Source organism: Pteropus vampyrus, unplaced genomic scaffold (assembly GCF_000151845.1).
Source record: "Pteropus vampyrus isolate Shadow unplaced genomic scaffold, Pvam_2.0 Scaffold242, whole genome shotgun sequence".
NCBI lineage: Eukaryota > Metazoa > Chordata > Mammalia > Chiroptera > Pteropodidae > Pteropus > Pteropus vampyrus.
The window spans coordinates 219,981-236,469 of record NW_011889023.1 but is presented as its reverse complement, the minus strand read 5'-3'; the positions used below and the strand labels follow the sequence as shown (position 1 = coordinate 236,469).

At 36.3% G+C, this 16,489-nt stretch overlaps 1 pseudogene; it reads left to right on the top strand.

The window, feature by feature from the left end:
- Positions 1-8,004: 8,004 nt before the first annotated feature.
- LOC111729001 lies at positions 8,005-8,123 on the top strand (annotated as a pseudogene).
- Positions 8,124-16,489: the final 8,366 nt, after the last annotated feature.

Here is a 16,489-nt window from a genome sequence, read left to right as displayed (position 1 = left end):
GAGAATAGGTATTAAATCTTCTTTGAATGTTTGGTAGAATTCACTGGTGAAGCCATCTAGTCCTGGACTTTTCCTTTTGGGGTAGGTTTTGGATGATTTTCTCAATTTCTATACTGCTGATTGGTTTATTTAGATTTTCCAGATCTTCTTGATTCAGTCTAGGAAGATTGTATTTTTCTAAGTATTGGTCCATTTCTTCTAGATTATTAAATTAGTTATTATATCTTTTTTCATAGTATTCTTGCATGATCCTGTGTATTTCTGCAAAGTCATAATTTCCCCTCTTTCATCCCTGATTTTGTTTATTTGTGTCCTTTCTCTTTTTCCTTTAGTGAGTCTAGCCAGGGGTTTGTCAATTTTATTAACCTCAAAGAACCAGCTCCTTGTTGTATTTATTTTTTCTACTGTTTATTTGTTTTCAATTTCATTTATTTCTGTTCTAATTTTGATGATTTCTTTTCTTCTGCTGACTTTAGGCCTCATTTGTTCTTCCTTTTCTAGTTTTTTAAGATGAAGCATTAGATTGTTTATTTGGGCTTGTTCTTGTTTTTGGAGATGTAATGATATGAACTTTCCTCTTATGACCGCCATGTCTCAAAAGTTTTAATATGTTATACTATCATTATCATTATCATTATCATTCATTTCTATGCATCTCTTGACCTCTCTTTTTATTTCTTCCCTGACCCAGTTATTGTTCAGTAGCATGTTGTTTAATCTCCATGTATTTGTGGTTCTTCGTGATTTCTTTTTACAGTTGATCTCTAGTTTCAAAGCAGTATGATCAGAGAATATGGTTGGTATGATTTCAACCCTCTTATATTTTTGAGGCTATTTCTGTGTCCCAGTATGTGGTCAATTCTTGAGAATGTTCCATGTGCACTAGAGAAGAATGTATAAGCAGCTGTTTTGAGATCAAAGGCTCTGTAAATGTCAATTATGTGCAGTTGGTCTAATGTGTCGTTTAAGGATGTTACTTCCTTATTGATTTTCTGTATATAACAGTGAGGTATTTAGGTCCCCTACTATAATAGTGTTTTGGTCTATTTCTCCCTTTCGTTCTGTTAGTAATTGCCTTACATATTTCGGGAATCCCTGATTGGGAGCATAGATATTAATAAGTGTTATGTCTTCTTGGTGCATGATTCCTTTTATCGTTATGAAGTGACCCTCAGTATCTTTCTTTACCTGTTTTATTTTGAAGTCTGTTTCATCCGATATTAGTAGTTACTCCCGCTTTTCTCTAAATGCCATTTGCTTGAAATATTATTTTCCCCCCTTTCACTTTGAGTCTATATTTGTCTTTGGAGCTGAGATATGTCTCCTGAAGGCAGCATGTGGTTGGGTTTTGTTTTTTTTGGTCCATTCTGCAACTCTGTGCCTTTTTATTGTTGAGTTCAGTCCATTTACATTTAGGATGATTATTGCAATATGAAGTCTTCTTATAGCTACTTTATCTTTTGCTTTCTGCTAGCTTGGTGTTTCCATTGCTTCCTTATCCTTGTGTTTCTGTTTTCTTTATTTTGGTTGGCTTTTGCCTCTGGTTCTTCTTGTTTTATGTTATATACTTCAGTTATGAATCTTTGGTGTGTGGTTACCATTACAAATGTGAAAAAGATAGTTATATATATATTATATATATATGTGTATATATATATATACAGTCATCCATTTTCTTCTGTGTGTGCCTTATCTCCTTTCCTCTTTGCGAATTTGGATCTTTGAATCCTCCCCTTTTATGTCATTGTTATCTCAATTTGTCCCTATGTATGCTGAATGTTCATTACTATCTTGCTATAGAAAATCTCTTCTTATTATTTAAGCTTTGAATGCCCTGTTCTTGGTAAGGGTTGCACTCCTCTGCTTCTATTTGCATGACAGTCACTTTACTCCTAATTATGTATTTTTTTGTTGTTGTCATTTTGTTTTAGGTGAGCTGACCCCTTTCAGAATTTCCTGTAGTGCAGGACTCATACTGAAGAATTCCCTCAATTTTTGTATGTCTGGAAAGGTCTTAATTTCTCTTTCATATCTAAAGGAGAGCTTAGCTGGATACATTATTTTAGCTGGTAGTTCCTTTCACTTAATAGTTTAAATATTTGATTCTATTCCTTTCTGGCTTATAAGGTCTGCGCTGAGAAGTCCGATGATAATCTAATGAGTTTTCCTGTATCTGTTACTATTTTCTTCTCCCTGGCTGCCCTGAGAATTCTGTTTTTGTCACTGATTTTTGTTAACTTTAATACAGTGTGTATTGGTGAAGGCCTTTTTGGGTTGAGATAATTGGGTGTTCTGTTGACTTCTTGAATTCCAAATTCCAGCTCATTCCTTAGGTTTGAGAAATTCTCATCCATTATTTGTATGAAAATGCTTTTTAGTCCCTGCTCCTTTTCCTCAGTAATGCCCATTATTCTTATGTTTTCTCTCTTGATGGTATCAGCTAGTTCTTCTATTTCTCTTTCGTTATTTTTCATTCTTCAGTTTCTCTCTTCTTCCTTCTGATTTATTTCTAGATTTCTGTCTTCAATATCACGGATCCTTTTCTCCATTTGGTCCACTCTATTTCCCAAGCTTGCTATTTCGTTTTCCAACTCTTGCAGTGTGTGTGTGTGTGTGTGTGTGTGTGTGTGTGTTATTTCCAGCAGATCTATTCTGTTCTTTTGAGGATTTCAATCTCCTTGCTCTCTCATCTAGTTGTTTTTTCAATTCCTGAAATTGTTAATATGACTAGTTTCGGAACTCCTGCAGGGAGCTCCAGAGGCTGTGAGAGGTAGCTTCATTCTGGGCAGCTTTTGCTCAGATTCCCCTGGGGCTCTACAGTGATCAGTCTCAGAAGATATAGGGGGAAGGGCCCTCTGGGTTGGGTGTTGGGGGCTGCCCCTCAGCCTCAGTTTCGGAACTCAGGCCGGTAAAAATCAACCGTTGTTTCTCTGCAGTCTCATCCCGCTTCTCTGCTTTCTGGGCCCCGATGACTGGGCCCTGCTGCGAACTGCTAGAAGTTCAGGCACTTCCAGTGAGGTTGATCAGGGAAGTTGCCGCACCTTCACCCCTCCCCCTCCTCCTGCAAGGAGCTCCAGCTGTGAGAAGCAGCTTCTTTATTTCTGAGTCCACTACCCAACACTTGGGGTTCAGACCTGTAGTAGCTCTTATACGCAGATCCCCACACTTAGATATGCTGATGTGCAATTTGGGTGTTTTTGTTGTTGTTGAGTTTTGTTGAGTTTACAGCTTATTGTTGTTTCAGGGGGAGAGATCTGGGGATGTCTCTCACTCCGCCATATTTCCTCGCCATCTAAATCTTATTTTTAAAACATTTAATACATTACATATTTCACACAGTCTGTTGATTACTCAGTGGAGCACTTTGAGGGCAAACTCAATATGCAGACCTTAGTGTTCTATAACATAATCAAAATTATTTCTTTTCTTTAAAAAAATAATTCGAATTGAAAAAATTAACTTGCTACTTTCATATCAGAAATTGACTCAGAGATACGGTTTTCCTGATTTTTCTTTAGCAAAATCCTTTCCAATATTAATATTGCTAATACATCTATTAATGATTTATTTAGATGTCTTCATAAAATTCAATTTAGAGTTCTGGTCCTGGTAATGGCAGATAAGTTTATATCAGCCAAATATTCTTGCAGATAACAACAATCAACTTTAGACGAAATATTTAAAAACTACTATATAAAGTACCAGAGAGCAACTAAACTCTGGCAGAAACTGAAGAGAGTAAGGAAGAACGAGGTTAGTATTGATACAGTTTTGTCCCTGAAAGCATGTACTCTAGTTTGAACTATGCAGAGTGGCTAAAAGTCAAACATAAAACTAAAATTTTGTTGGCTTGAAATGTCAAAAGATGAAGTTCAGACTGCTAAAAAATTTGGAAATTAAGGGAAGAAATCACAGGAAAGTGGGAGACACAGGGGAGGATCCTAAGTTTGCGGATAAGCTCACCTCAAATCCTCGGCTGATTTCTGAACTGTGCTTGTGTCAGAGAGACTTTAAGGAGCCCAGTAGAAAGTAACAGCTAGAAGGCCATAGAGCTAAGCAGGTGTTTCAGTTGCTGCAGAGTACAGGGAGACTGAATTTAAAAAATTGAGTCTTACAAAATTAGAAGGGCTTGGTAAATACCCCAAACTTTCTACTGAAATTCCAGAATAGCCATACTTTAGGGAAAATTCCTGTCTCAGTACCGAAGGGTCTACCCTAGGAATAAGGGCAAAACTGAAACAGACCTGCCCTCACAAGTATTAAACCAAGTCTACAGAAATTCAAGGTGCTCAGTCAATAATTAAACTGGTGACTACAAGAAAAATTAATACTATTCAGAGGAAGATAACACAATCCCGAATCTCTACTACATATCAATCATAATGCCCACTATACAGTTTTCAAATGACTAGATAGGCTATATAGAGTCTTGATCAGAGTCTAATCGGGAGACAGAAATTTTATACAGTAATTTAAACACAAAAAGTTTAATATAAAAAATTATCAAATTATAATATAAGAGTAATTATAAAGTTGTAAAGAAACCTCTAAAACATAAAGAAAACTTCTCTGAGGCTGAGAGAGTACTCAGGGGTGAATAAACTTGGAAGATGTTTCTTTTCTCAAGACTGAGGTTCAGACTGCATCAGAGAAGGTGTGGTTGTAGTGAAATGGATGGCAGAGAAGTCCACTGAGTTGCTCAGTCCAAAGCTGGTCTACATCTCAAAGCAGCAGGAAATGATCTTCTAGTGCACAGGTTAGCTGAGACTGGCAAGTGGGTACACAGAGGGAGTCAGGGTCTTAGGAGCCTGCTTGCTGGCAGAGTGATGCAGTGTCCATGTCTAGAGAATCTTGGAAGACAATCCTCTGGGGTGTAGGCAAGCCAAAGCAGAGTCACAGAGCACCACTGCCAGTACAAGGTCTGAAGCATAGTGGTGTCTGCATTAGGAAGATAACAGGAAATAATTCCCTGGGATGTAGGCAAATGGAGACTACAGGCAGCTACCTAGAGGGACTTGGGGCACTTTTCCCAGTTCAAGACCTGTAGTGTCTGTTGTCCACATCAGGAAGGCTGCAGCATGAAGGTCACCAGGCCTGAGGTAAGACTGACAGGCCACCAAGGGACTGTGTGCTCTAGGCATACACTTGAGGTAGTGTACCACGGGATGTTCCCCGACACACACATACTGGTAGACACTGAAGCAGGGGCAAAACAATGAAGCCTATCGGAACCAAGAAGAGAAGTGCCCTCTCTCCTGCAATATATTTCCAGCCTCCTCCACTAATAAAACATAACATCATGCTCACTATACAGAAGAAATACTTAAAAAGTCAATCCATTTTTACCAAGCAGGGACTAAAGAGTGAATATAGAATTAAGAGACGATAAATTGATAACAGGCACACTTGCAAAGAAACAAGAAAAAGTTATCTGAAGCTAAGAGGAAAAGCCTTCAGTAGAAATCAATCTTAGTAATAAACATCAGAATTAGCAAAGACTTTGCAGCAGCTGATATAAATATGTTCAGGACTTAAAGGAAAAGATGTCATAATGACTGAATAGATGAGAAATGCCAGCTAAGAAGTGGACATTATAAAAAAGAACTAAGGGAAATAAAATATCAGAAATGAAAAAATATATACAGAAATGAACAAATATATACTTAACAGCATATTAAAGAGAAGAAATGGTCGAAAAACTTGAAGACAGATCAATAGAAATGATCAAATCTGAAGAACAGAGAGAAAAATGAAAAAAAATAAATAGAGCCTCAGTAGCCTATGGGTCTAATATCAATGGGTCTAACATATGGTAATTGGAGTCTCAGAAGGAGAAAAGATAGAAAAAATATATGTATTTAAAGAAATAATGAAAAACATCAATGTAGAGATTCAAGTGTCTCAGCAAACTCCAGATAGATACAAGGAAAACTGCACCTACCAAAATCTTAAACTCCTGAAAACTAAAGATAGAAAATCTTAAAATCAGCTAGAGAACAGGTATATTCCACAATACACACAGGAGAAAAATAACACAAATGACAGATCGTTTCTCATCAGAGGCGGGGAAATATGGAGGCCAGAAAACAATGGAATGGAGTCTTTAAAGTGCTGGAAGAAAATAAAAACTGCCAACCCAGACATTTTTAGATAAACAAAAACTGAGAGAATGTGTCATGAATAGGCTTGTACTACAAAACATGTTAAAGGAAGTTCTTCTGACTGAAGTGAAACAGCATCAAATAAAAATTTTAATTGAAAGGGAGAAATACAAAGCACTGCAAATAGTAAATATTTGGATAAATATAAAAGATTATTTTTTCTTCCTTTAAGTTATTTAAAAGACAATTGTTTAAAGCAAAATTAATAACATTGTATTATGAGGTTTCTCATCTACATAAATGTAAAATATATGACAATAATAGCACAAAGGATGGGGTGGCATAAATAGAATTATATTGTTGCAAATTCTATTTTGAATGAAATGATACAGTATTAACTCTAAATAGACTGTCATAAATTAGGATGCAGATTATACTCTTTAGAGCAACCAATAAAAATTACAAAGAGATATATCTAAAAAAATGTAGGAATCTAAATGGAATACTCAAATATATTTGATTAGCTCATATGAAGACAATAAAAATAGGAACAGAGGATGGGACAAATAGAAAAGAAATAGGAAAATGTAGACCTAAATCCAACTCTATCAATAATTACATTAAATGTACAGAGATTATACAATCCAATTAAAAAGCATGTAACTATTCAGCTGGATTTAAAAAAATTAAAAAGACCCAATTATATTCTCTCTATAAGAGATAGGTTAACATACAATTTATGTCTGAATAGATATTTCCCAATTCCAATAATGAAATTGGAAGCATTCCCGGTTTTAACTAAATATGTTTTAGATACTTCAAATTCAATTAAATTTTTAACAATTTCCTCTAAGGGTCACAACCCACTGAACAGATGGAAATTGAGGCTCTCATGAGACAAACTTGCTTCTGCTGATGCCAATTGATTATTCATTCACATAACTTCCTGCCCCCTCTGTATCTATATGCATTAAAATGTCATATTTAAACTTCAAACATGATCTAATATCTAAAACCACTTTTTAAGCATATAAAATCATGGTTTAAAGCATATAAAATCAATGAAGACAGTTAAATATACAAAGCATTGGACTGAGAACCAAATGTTCCACAGCGGCACTTTCTGCTAATTTAGAGGCAACAAGGAGTGGTTAGAGACCTGGGGTACAGGGAGTCCCACCGACCTTCCTTTGACCACTGTCTCCTCTTACTAGTGTTGAGATCTGAGACAAGTGAGCTTACTTTTGTTTTTCTTACTTGTTCCCTTCTATGTTTAGGAAGATGACGACAAGCCAGACTGTCTAGGTTCTAATCAAACCACCTCCTTCTAATTAATTAACTTTGCACAAATTACTTAACTTCTCTATGCCTTAGCTTCTTCATCTATAAAATGAGTATAACAGCCCCAACCTTATATGGTTTAGGTTTACGAGGTTGATGAAGTGAATATTTGTAGAAATTTTAGAACAAGGCCTGGCACATAGAAAAAATCATGTAACTGTCTGCTAAATAAAAAAATGCCTTCCTCATTGGGTTCTTATAATGATTAATTAAGACGATTTAAATAAATCACTTACCACTGTGTCTGACAAACAGTAAGTACTCAGCAGTAGTTCCTATTACTTTCACTGGAGGTGCTATGGATGATGGTGGCTGACCTTCAGTAATCGTCTTGCTAGTACGCTCCCTACCATGCACTAAGGAGGGCCTCTCTGCTAATTCATAATGCGAGTTGACAGCCTTTATGGTTTTTTTCTCCTTTTATAGACTATATCATGAAGTATCAAAGTAGTGGTAATGGAAAATTTGTTTACAAGGAGATACACTAAGAAATTAAAAAATAAGTGTGTCAGGAGGGGTTAAAGGAGAAGTAACACTAATAGATATAAATTTGTAACCGTGTGTCTACGACCATGCCACTATGAACACCCCTGATCCTCTCTGATCTCAGAAGCTAAGCAGGGTCGGGCCTGGTTAGTACTTGGATGGGAGACCACCTAGGAAGACCAGGTGCCGTAGGTGTTAAAAAAAGAAAAAAAAAAAAAGTTGTAACTGTGAAGACTGTTGATGAAAATGTCAGTGAAGAAGTAAAGCTTTAGGAATTGCTACTTTTGGAGTGGTTATAACTTAAGTTGTAACTTAACTTCCCTATGCCTTAGCTTCCTCATGGAGTAGGAAAGAACGCTTTAGAAGACCTTGGTCTACAGACTGGCAGCAACAGCATTCCCTGAGAGCTTGTCAGAAATGCAGCTTCTTGGACCTGACCAGAATCAGAATCAACTAGATCCCCAGTAGATTCTTACGCAAATTAAAAATTGAGAAGTGTTGTTGTATAATACTTCCACTTTCCATGTTTTTCCCTGGAGTTTATTTTGAATATATCATATTAACAATCTTGAGATTTGAGTAATATTATGTCTTTTTAGAGTGATATACTTTCCTCTGATGATGCAACTTTAAAATTTGGCTCTATGCATAATTTTATTGTATCCTCGGGCCAATTTTTCTAATCAAAAGCCCCTTATAGTTTTATAATGCAAATTACTGTAGAAAGAGTCAGCAAGCAGGTTTCCAGTATTTATCACCGGCACTTCTCAGTTTCATTACATGAGGGTTGCACTTTTTTAAAAATCATCTCTGAATCTCTAGAGCTCAGAATTTCATCACTTTTCATAGTTTATCCTTGCTCAGTCTGAAGATGAGAAATGAAAGATGAAATCAGGTCCCTGGTTCATGCTTCTTCTGTTCTAATGAAGTCACAACTCACTGACTTTTAAAATAGAATGTTTCGAGAGTAAATATTGTATTTGGATCTATCTGAAGATCTAAAATATTTCTATTGAAACTCTCTGTGAGAAAATATTTTAGATATGAAACATCTGTTTTTGGTCATTTCAGTTAAAGACTAATATTTGCACAGGGCAGGGAGGCCCATGATGATATCGTGTTGTTCTAATTACATTATTTCCATGATGTAGTATTCCTGAAGGATTGGGTATTCATCCCATTAACATGGTTGAAACATTCTCAAAGTATTTGGGAATATGTACATCTGCAAAAATGCAAAACTTACTTTCTTACTTCCTTTCTCTTTCCTTTTGGTGACAGAGGATGAAGAGGGTATGGCTGGGGTTGGATACAGCTGTGGAAACACTGTAGGTGCTCAATGTCAGGGGTAAGTGCCTTGGAGGAGTCAAGGGAGACAGGAGTACTGGCCTCAGCATTTCCCAGAGGGGTGGTTACCACCAGTGGGTCTTTCATGGCCTCGAGTGAAGATGACTAAGGGACCTGCCACTGACTTTGGTGTGGAGGTGGGGGCATCCAGTCCTCACCTTTTGCAGAGTGAGGGGTCTGAAAGTCACATCCTCCAGTCCAACTTTCCTTGTGCAGAATCCTGGAGCTCAAGAACTCGTGATCAAACCTTTAGGCTTTCAACCTCAACTGCACAATTAGAGTCACCCAGGGAGCTTTAAAAGTTACTGATGCCCAAGTTTCACCGCAGACATTCTGATTTAGTTGTCCTGAGGTATGACCCGAGCATAGACATGTGACCAATGTGCAGTCACACAACCCTTAGGACTCCTCCCCTGTCCCTTCCTCAAGACACCCCCTCCTGCCCTGTTCCAGCTTTTCTGATCTTTAAATTCCTTCTCTCCCTCCCTGGAATTGCCACCTCAGCAACTTTCTGAGGCTAAGTCTTTTTGCCTGCAGTGAATGAGTCCTCACCCGGTCTCTTTGGTTTTAGAAACTGTAATGGGCTGAATTGTGTCCCTCCAAAACTCCTATGTTGAAGTCCTATTCAATACCTCGGAATGTGACTGTATTTAGAGATGGGACCTTTAAAGAAGGTAAGCATGGTAAAATGTGTTCATACAGTGGACTTTGATCCAATGTGGTGAATTTATAAAAAGAGGCAATTAGGCCACAGAAAGGCATAGAGGGAAAACCACATAAGACGGCAGAAGAATGTCATCTACAAGCCAAAGAAAGAGGCCCTCAGGAGAAATCAACTCTGCTGACACTTTATCTTGGACTTCCAGCCTGTAGAACTGTGAGGAAGCAAATTTTTGTGTGAGCCACCCAGTCCATGGTACTTGTTATGGCAGCCTGAGTTGACAGAAATTTTTCCACACAGGGTACCTTGTGAGTTATGATCCTCCTCACCATAGAGGTGGATTCTGCTGGGTATGTGGATTACTCTTTAATATCTGAGAGGGCTTTTTGCACACAGAGGAACACCCACAGTGATATGAATTTTGCTTAATGCTCAATGGATTGAGCATGTTGGCATTAATATAAAATTTGGTTAAAGTCCCTTAATTTAAACTGAAATTGCAAACCCAATATGATTTATTCTTTTGAACACTTCACCACCTTAAACAGCAGATAAAATACACAAATACAATAACAAAACTTATTATAATGTTTAACTTTAAACTGTTCTAAATATCAAATACCATATGTTAAATTTTATTTCTTCATTAAAATTGTTATACCTCCCTGGGACTACAGATGAATTTATTTTGATATCTCTTAATGTTTCAGTAATATTAGTTTGGTCACAATCTTCAACAGACCCCAAAACTCACTGAGGTTCTGAATTTTTTTAAATTTCTTGGTTGGGGCACAAAATTCAGTTTTTTTTTCTCTCAAAGTGATTTAAATCCAAGCCAATAGTTCCAAGACCAAGCCTCTTTTTCTTATTGTAAAACTTAGTTGTTAGGTTACTCTTTTTTCTAGAAGGGTAGTCTCAGGGACATACACATGGGATCTTTTGTGATGAGCAGATGAATAGAAAGAGACAGGAAGGCTTCTCTTCTCCTTGGGCTAATTTTACACCCCTCCAGAGAGGCTAAAAGCAACTACAGGTGGTCAAGAGGGGCTTTGTGAGATCAAACCCAAGCTGAGCTGCTCTTGGGCTCCTGCAACAAAGCACAGCCCAGAGTCAGAAGGAAGGCTCCTCTTGACCATGGCAATGATGAGGATGATGACAGCCTTTTATTACCTATTTACGTCGTGCCAGTCGCTGTGCTCCTCCTTTAGATATATATTATTTCACTTAATAGTCCTCAAAATAATCTTTTGAGTGAGGTATTATCATTATTGTATAGATCAGGAAACTACAGCTTAGTGAGATTAGGTGATATCTAGCAAGTAGTGGGCAGGGATTTGACCTGCTAAATTTTTTTTAACTTAAACTTTGTATTTGAAGTAAAATACATGTGCTGAAAGTGTTATCATAAGCATACCAACTGATGAATTATTGCTAAGTGAATGACCTGTTATGTGTGTATCAGGGAAACAGAATGTTACTAGCATCCCAGAAACCTTCCTCATGCCCGCTCTTGATCACCACCAGCCCATCTCCCCCAAAGCTTAGCCACTACCCTGACTTCTAACACTACAGATTAGCTTTGTCTTTTTTTTAACTTTATATAAATCAAGTCATATAGTATGTCCTCTTTTGTGCCTAGTTTTTTTTCTATTAAACATTATATGGTGAGCTTCCCCTCCCCCAATGTTGTATGTAGCAATATTGCATTTATTTACCATTACTGTATAGTAATATGTGAGTATAACAAAATTTATTTATTCTACCTTTGATGGGCATTTAGATCATAAAAATGCTGCTATGGACACTCCTGTAAAGGTCTTTTGGCAAAACTGTGAAGATACTTTTGTTGGCTGTGGTTGGAATGGATACATCCAAGGATATGGGCACATTCAGCTTTAGGAGATTTCACATGCACCACATCATATCAGAGAGTACATAATAGCAACATGACTTATTATTGGTGATGTTAACCAGTTTCTAAGGTCATGTCTGCCAGTTTTCTCTACTGCGAAGTTACTATTTTTTCTTTTCCATACTCAGTTCAGTAGGAGCGAGTCACTAAGGCCAGCTCACACTCAAGAGGGAGAAAATTAAGCTCCATCTCCTGGAGGAAAGACTATGAAAGGCTTTGTAGGCTTAAAACCACCACAGATACTTTGAAGCTTTGTTTTTCCTAAATGTAACATCCACTAATATTAGAATTCATCAGTAGATCTTGCTTGCAGTAGTTATTATTGTGGTATTTTAGTGGTAATTTTCCATTTTCTTCATTCCTTCTAGAAGGAAAATTTGTCCCTCCTTCATTTATTTATATCAATATAGAAGCGTATTTATTTTATTTCTGGGATTATAATCTGATACTATTATTATTTTGTTGCTGAAATTATTCCAACTTTGGCCATTGCAAGCTCTTTTAATTGGTTCCTATGTGACTTTGACATACATCATCTTTTTTTAAAGCACTTTTTCTTTCTTCTTTCTTCCTAAATAGCTTCATTGATGTATTATTTATATGCCACAAATTTACCTGTTTTATGTGCATGTTCAACTTTAGAGGATTTCATGCTCATCACATCATATTAAAGGTACATACTATTAATATAATTTTTAGTATATTGAGTAGTGCAGCCATTAGGACAATTTAATTTTCAAATATTCCCATCATCCCCAAAAGAAACCTCATGCTCATCTGCAGTCTGTCCCCATTCCTATTTTCAGCTCTAGGCAATCACTAATATACTTTATGTCTCTATAGATTTGTCTTTTCTGGGTACTTCCTTACTTTCTGGCACTGTGGAATGCTCTAGGCTCATGTTGTAGTTTCTCTGCCCTTGAAACAACTCTTTTTTCAAGGAACACTGGTTCTGTTTGCTGGAGAATAGCATTTAGAACCAAGATCTGGGTGCTAGGTATACTTGTTGCTACTTGAGCTTCTTGCTTCCAGTTTCTCAGTGGACAGAGGTAGGAAATACATGTACATTTACTAACCCATGTATACACACATACCTGCATTTATTTGTTCTTTCTCTCTGTACACATATTAATATAAATATAAGTTCATGCTGATACCTGTGACTATAACCCAACACCACTGGGTTCATTCTAGCCTTTCCCCTTATTTGTAATTTCTTTCTCTAACAGTGAGAAACCTGGCTTTCCTTATTTAGAATATATTTTCTTATTCAATTTATATATATATGTGTATTGGGTTGATTGGTACGTTCAGAAAGCTAGGTCCATGTCCTAACCACTGGAAGCTGTGAATGTAACCTCACTTGAAAAAAGATCTCAAAATCCTTATCATGGATTATCTGGGTGGGCCCTAAACCCAATGACAAGTGTCCTTACAAGACACACACAGAGGAGAGACCCAGAGAGAAGAGCGCCAAGGGAAGAATAAAGAGAGTGCTGCAGGTTGTGGTATTTAGGGAAGAATAAAGAGAGTGCTGCAGGATGTTAATGTTCTTCAAATATCAGTTGGTATTTTAAAAAAAAAACCTATATTTTAATATCCGCCTTAAAATTTCTTTTAAATGCAACCTATTATTGTTCAATTTACAGTTTCAGTTCTCTAATTATGTTTGTGGATCCAGAAACAATTTTCCCTAGAAATCAAATCTGAGTTTATTTGAGGAAAACAAAACAAGAAAATGTAAAGCTTAATTTTAATGGTTTTTTAAAAACACTACTTAAATTAAATTTCATTGCTTACCTTCTGGGACTAAGATAAAAAAAAATTAGATGTGCTATCTCTTTGGGGAGAGAAATGGACTGCCTGCATTTCTCTCATATATCAGATAACCAGTGTTTTTACAAGCTTTGTGCTCTTCCCCATGGAATTCTACAACATCTCTCAAGTTCAAGTGTAACTATTTTTTTTTTTTTTAATGAAATGCTCCACATATAATTCCAAAATCCTCTTTCACATCTGGTAAATCAGAAAAAAATTTGTTAAAACTCACAAAACATTCTCTATTAGCTAGTATGACATTTAGGAAGGTATATAAAATCTTTAAAGCATCTAGAGCATGATTTAATATATTACTTTACTGTGATGCAACGAAACTGGTGGAGCAATTTTCCATGATATGGCCAATTCAGTCATTATTACAATAGGGATGTGATAAATATAAAGCATTTCCTCTAGTGCTTATTAACTCATTAGGAAAGTGGATGTTCTGGTTAGTACAAGCTTTGGTTGCACTTAACAGAAGCTGATTATAGTAGCTTAACCAAATAAGGAGTTTATTTACTCAATGTAATAAGAGTCTGGGGTAGGTGTGCAAAGCTGGTGAAGCTACTTGAGAAAGCAGGTCCCTTCTTCCCTCCTGCTCCACCATCTTTAGCACAGTCACAAATGGCTGCTCAATCTCCATGATGTATCATCACAATCTGAACAAGGGGGAGGATAGGTTAAAGGCAGGAAGCTTATGCCAGCTGAGCTGTCCTTTTTTAATAAATCAAGAAATAAGTAGCTTTCCATAAAATAACTTCTGTTTTAGCTCACTGGCCAATGGATTAGAGGCTCACCCTAGCTGGAAGGGCATTTTTGGAAGAATTTTAAATTGAATTTGTTAACCACCCCCACCCCCTCCGCCGCCCCCAAGCAAATTTACTTGCGAGGAAGAACAATAGATAACCAGGTAGACAAACTGGCAATGTCTATCTAGTACATTTGGTTAATTAAGTACCATACTTTACATTTTTAATCTTGCTGTTAGACATTTTTCTAAAAATATATTTATCCATTTTCAGGCCTTTGAAAGTTCATCACCATATAAATCACAACTAAATTTTCTATTGATTATTGTTTCTCAACTTACTTGATTTTTAATAAGAATGGATAACTTATGATGGATGGACTATTGCATAGTCATTACAAATAACGAATGTATGACAAAAGATTTGCACAAGCACTTTGCACATAAAAAAATGCCCGAATGACTAACATATGAAAAAAATGCACACCTTTGTCATTGGGAATATGCAAATTAAAGCATAAGAATTTACTATTACGTACCCAGCAAAATGTTTAACCCATTTCCCATTTAGGGGAAAAAAAGTGCAACTCGATGCCAGCATTAATTTAATTTTACATAAGCACGCTCTTTGAGGCTGAAGCAAATCTGACTGGTTTTCAATATGAAAATAAAATATGAAAACTGTTCTTGGAGTTATTTCTAAATAGAACTTGTCTCTAATACTAATGTAACAGAAATATATACATAAATTGGATTCATCAGATGAATCTTCAGCTAATAACTCTTTGAGAACAATGTTAACATCATGGCGAGGAATGCTACGTTTTCTGGGATTGCCATTTTCAGCGATTGAGAATTACTATATTTTATAAATGGAAATATCACTACTAAAAACAGAATGCTATAAATAGAATGATGACATTTGTTTTCAAACACTATCAATATACTAGAGTGATGCAAAATAATAAAAGCGAGATATTTCATGGCAAACTTTGGGGGGAAGTTTAGGATTATAATATGCGAGTTATCTCTGGGTAAACACTGTAGCCACAGGTGCCGCTAGCAAGTGTTCTCAGGGCAAATGGGAAATGAGTTAAAATTTTAAAAAGAGATAATACCAAATGTTGGTGAGGATGGAAGCAACAGAAACCTTCATCCATTGCTGGTGCCAGGGTAAAATTGTATAATCTGTTTGGAATATCGTTTGCTTGTATCTACCAGACCTAAACCTATGAGCTAGCAATCCCACTCCTAGGTATATGCTTGCCTCTGATCACCAAAATACACGCACAAATATGTTTATATTAACAATAGCAAAAACCTAGAAACTAACCAAATATACACCAACAGAAGAACAGATAAATAAATTATAGCATAGTAATGTAATGGAGTACTATATAGAAATGAGAATTAACAAACTATAATTTGGTTGATTCTTACAAACATTTTTATGCAAAAGAACCCAGATACAGTCATATTAACTACTGTGTCACTCCATTCGCATAAAGTTCAAAAATGGACAAAATTATCCTATGACTTCTAAGAAGTCAGAAAAGTAGTTCAAATTCTGAGAGTAGTAACAAAATGGGCAGGAAGAAAAATCCTTGGCTCTTGTTATTGTCCTGTTATTTGATCTGGATGCTAGTTAACTGGGTAGATTCATTTAGTGAAAATTCATCAAGGTATATATTTGGTACATATGATTGGTTCACTCTTCTATATGTTTGTTATACTGCAGTAAAAAGAAGTTACAATTATATACTGCTGTTATAATGAAGGTGGTCCATCTTTTGTCTAAAGCCAAATCTATCCAACTGTGCTTTGGATTCCAGGTTTGTTTTTGTTTTTGTTTTAATGTTCCAGAGCCCTGAGGCATTATCTTCCTTTTTCTTTTAGATCTTTAACATCTCCTTCTCCGTAGTGCTGCCTAAGCAGCAGCATTTAATCATGGTCAACACTCTCCAATTAAAACAATAACCACCACTCCCCTCCTTTTTATCCATGTGTTTTCTTTGGCTATTATTCTCTATCCTCTCCTTAAACTGTCAAAATTCTTGAATAAAGAAAGTTTC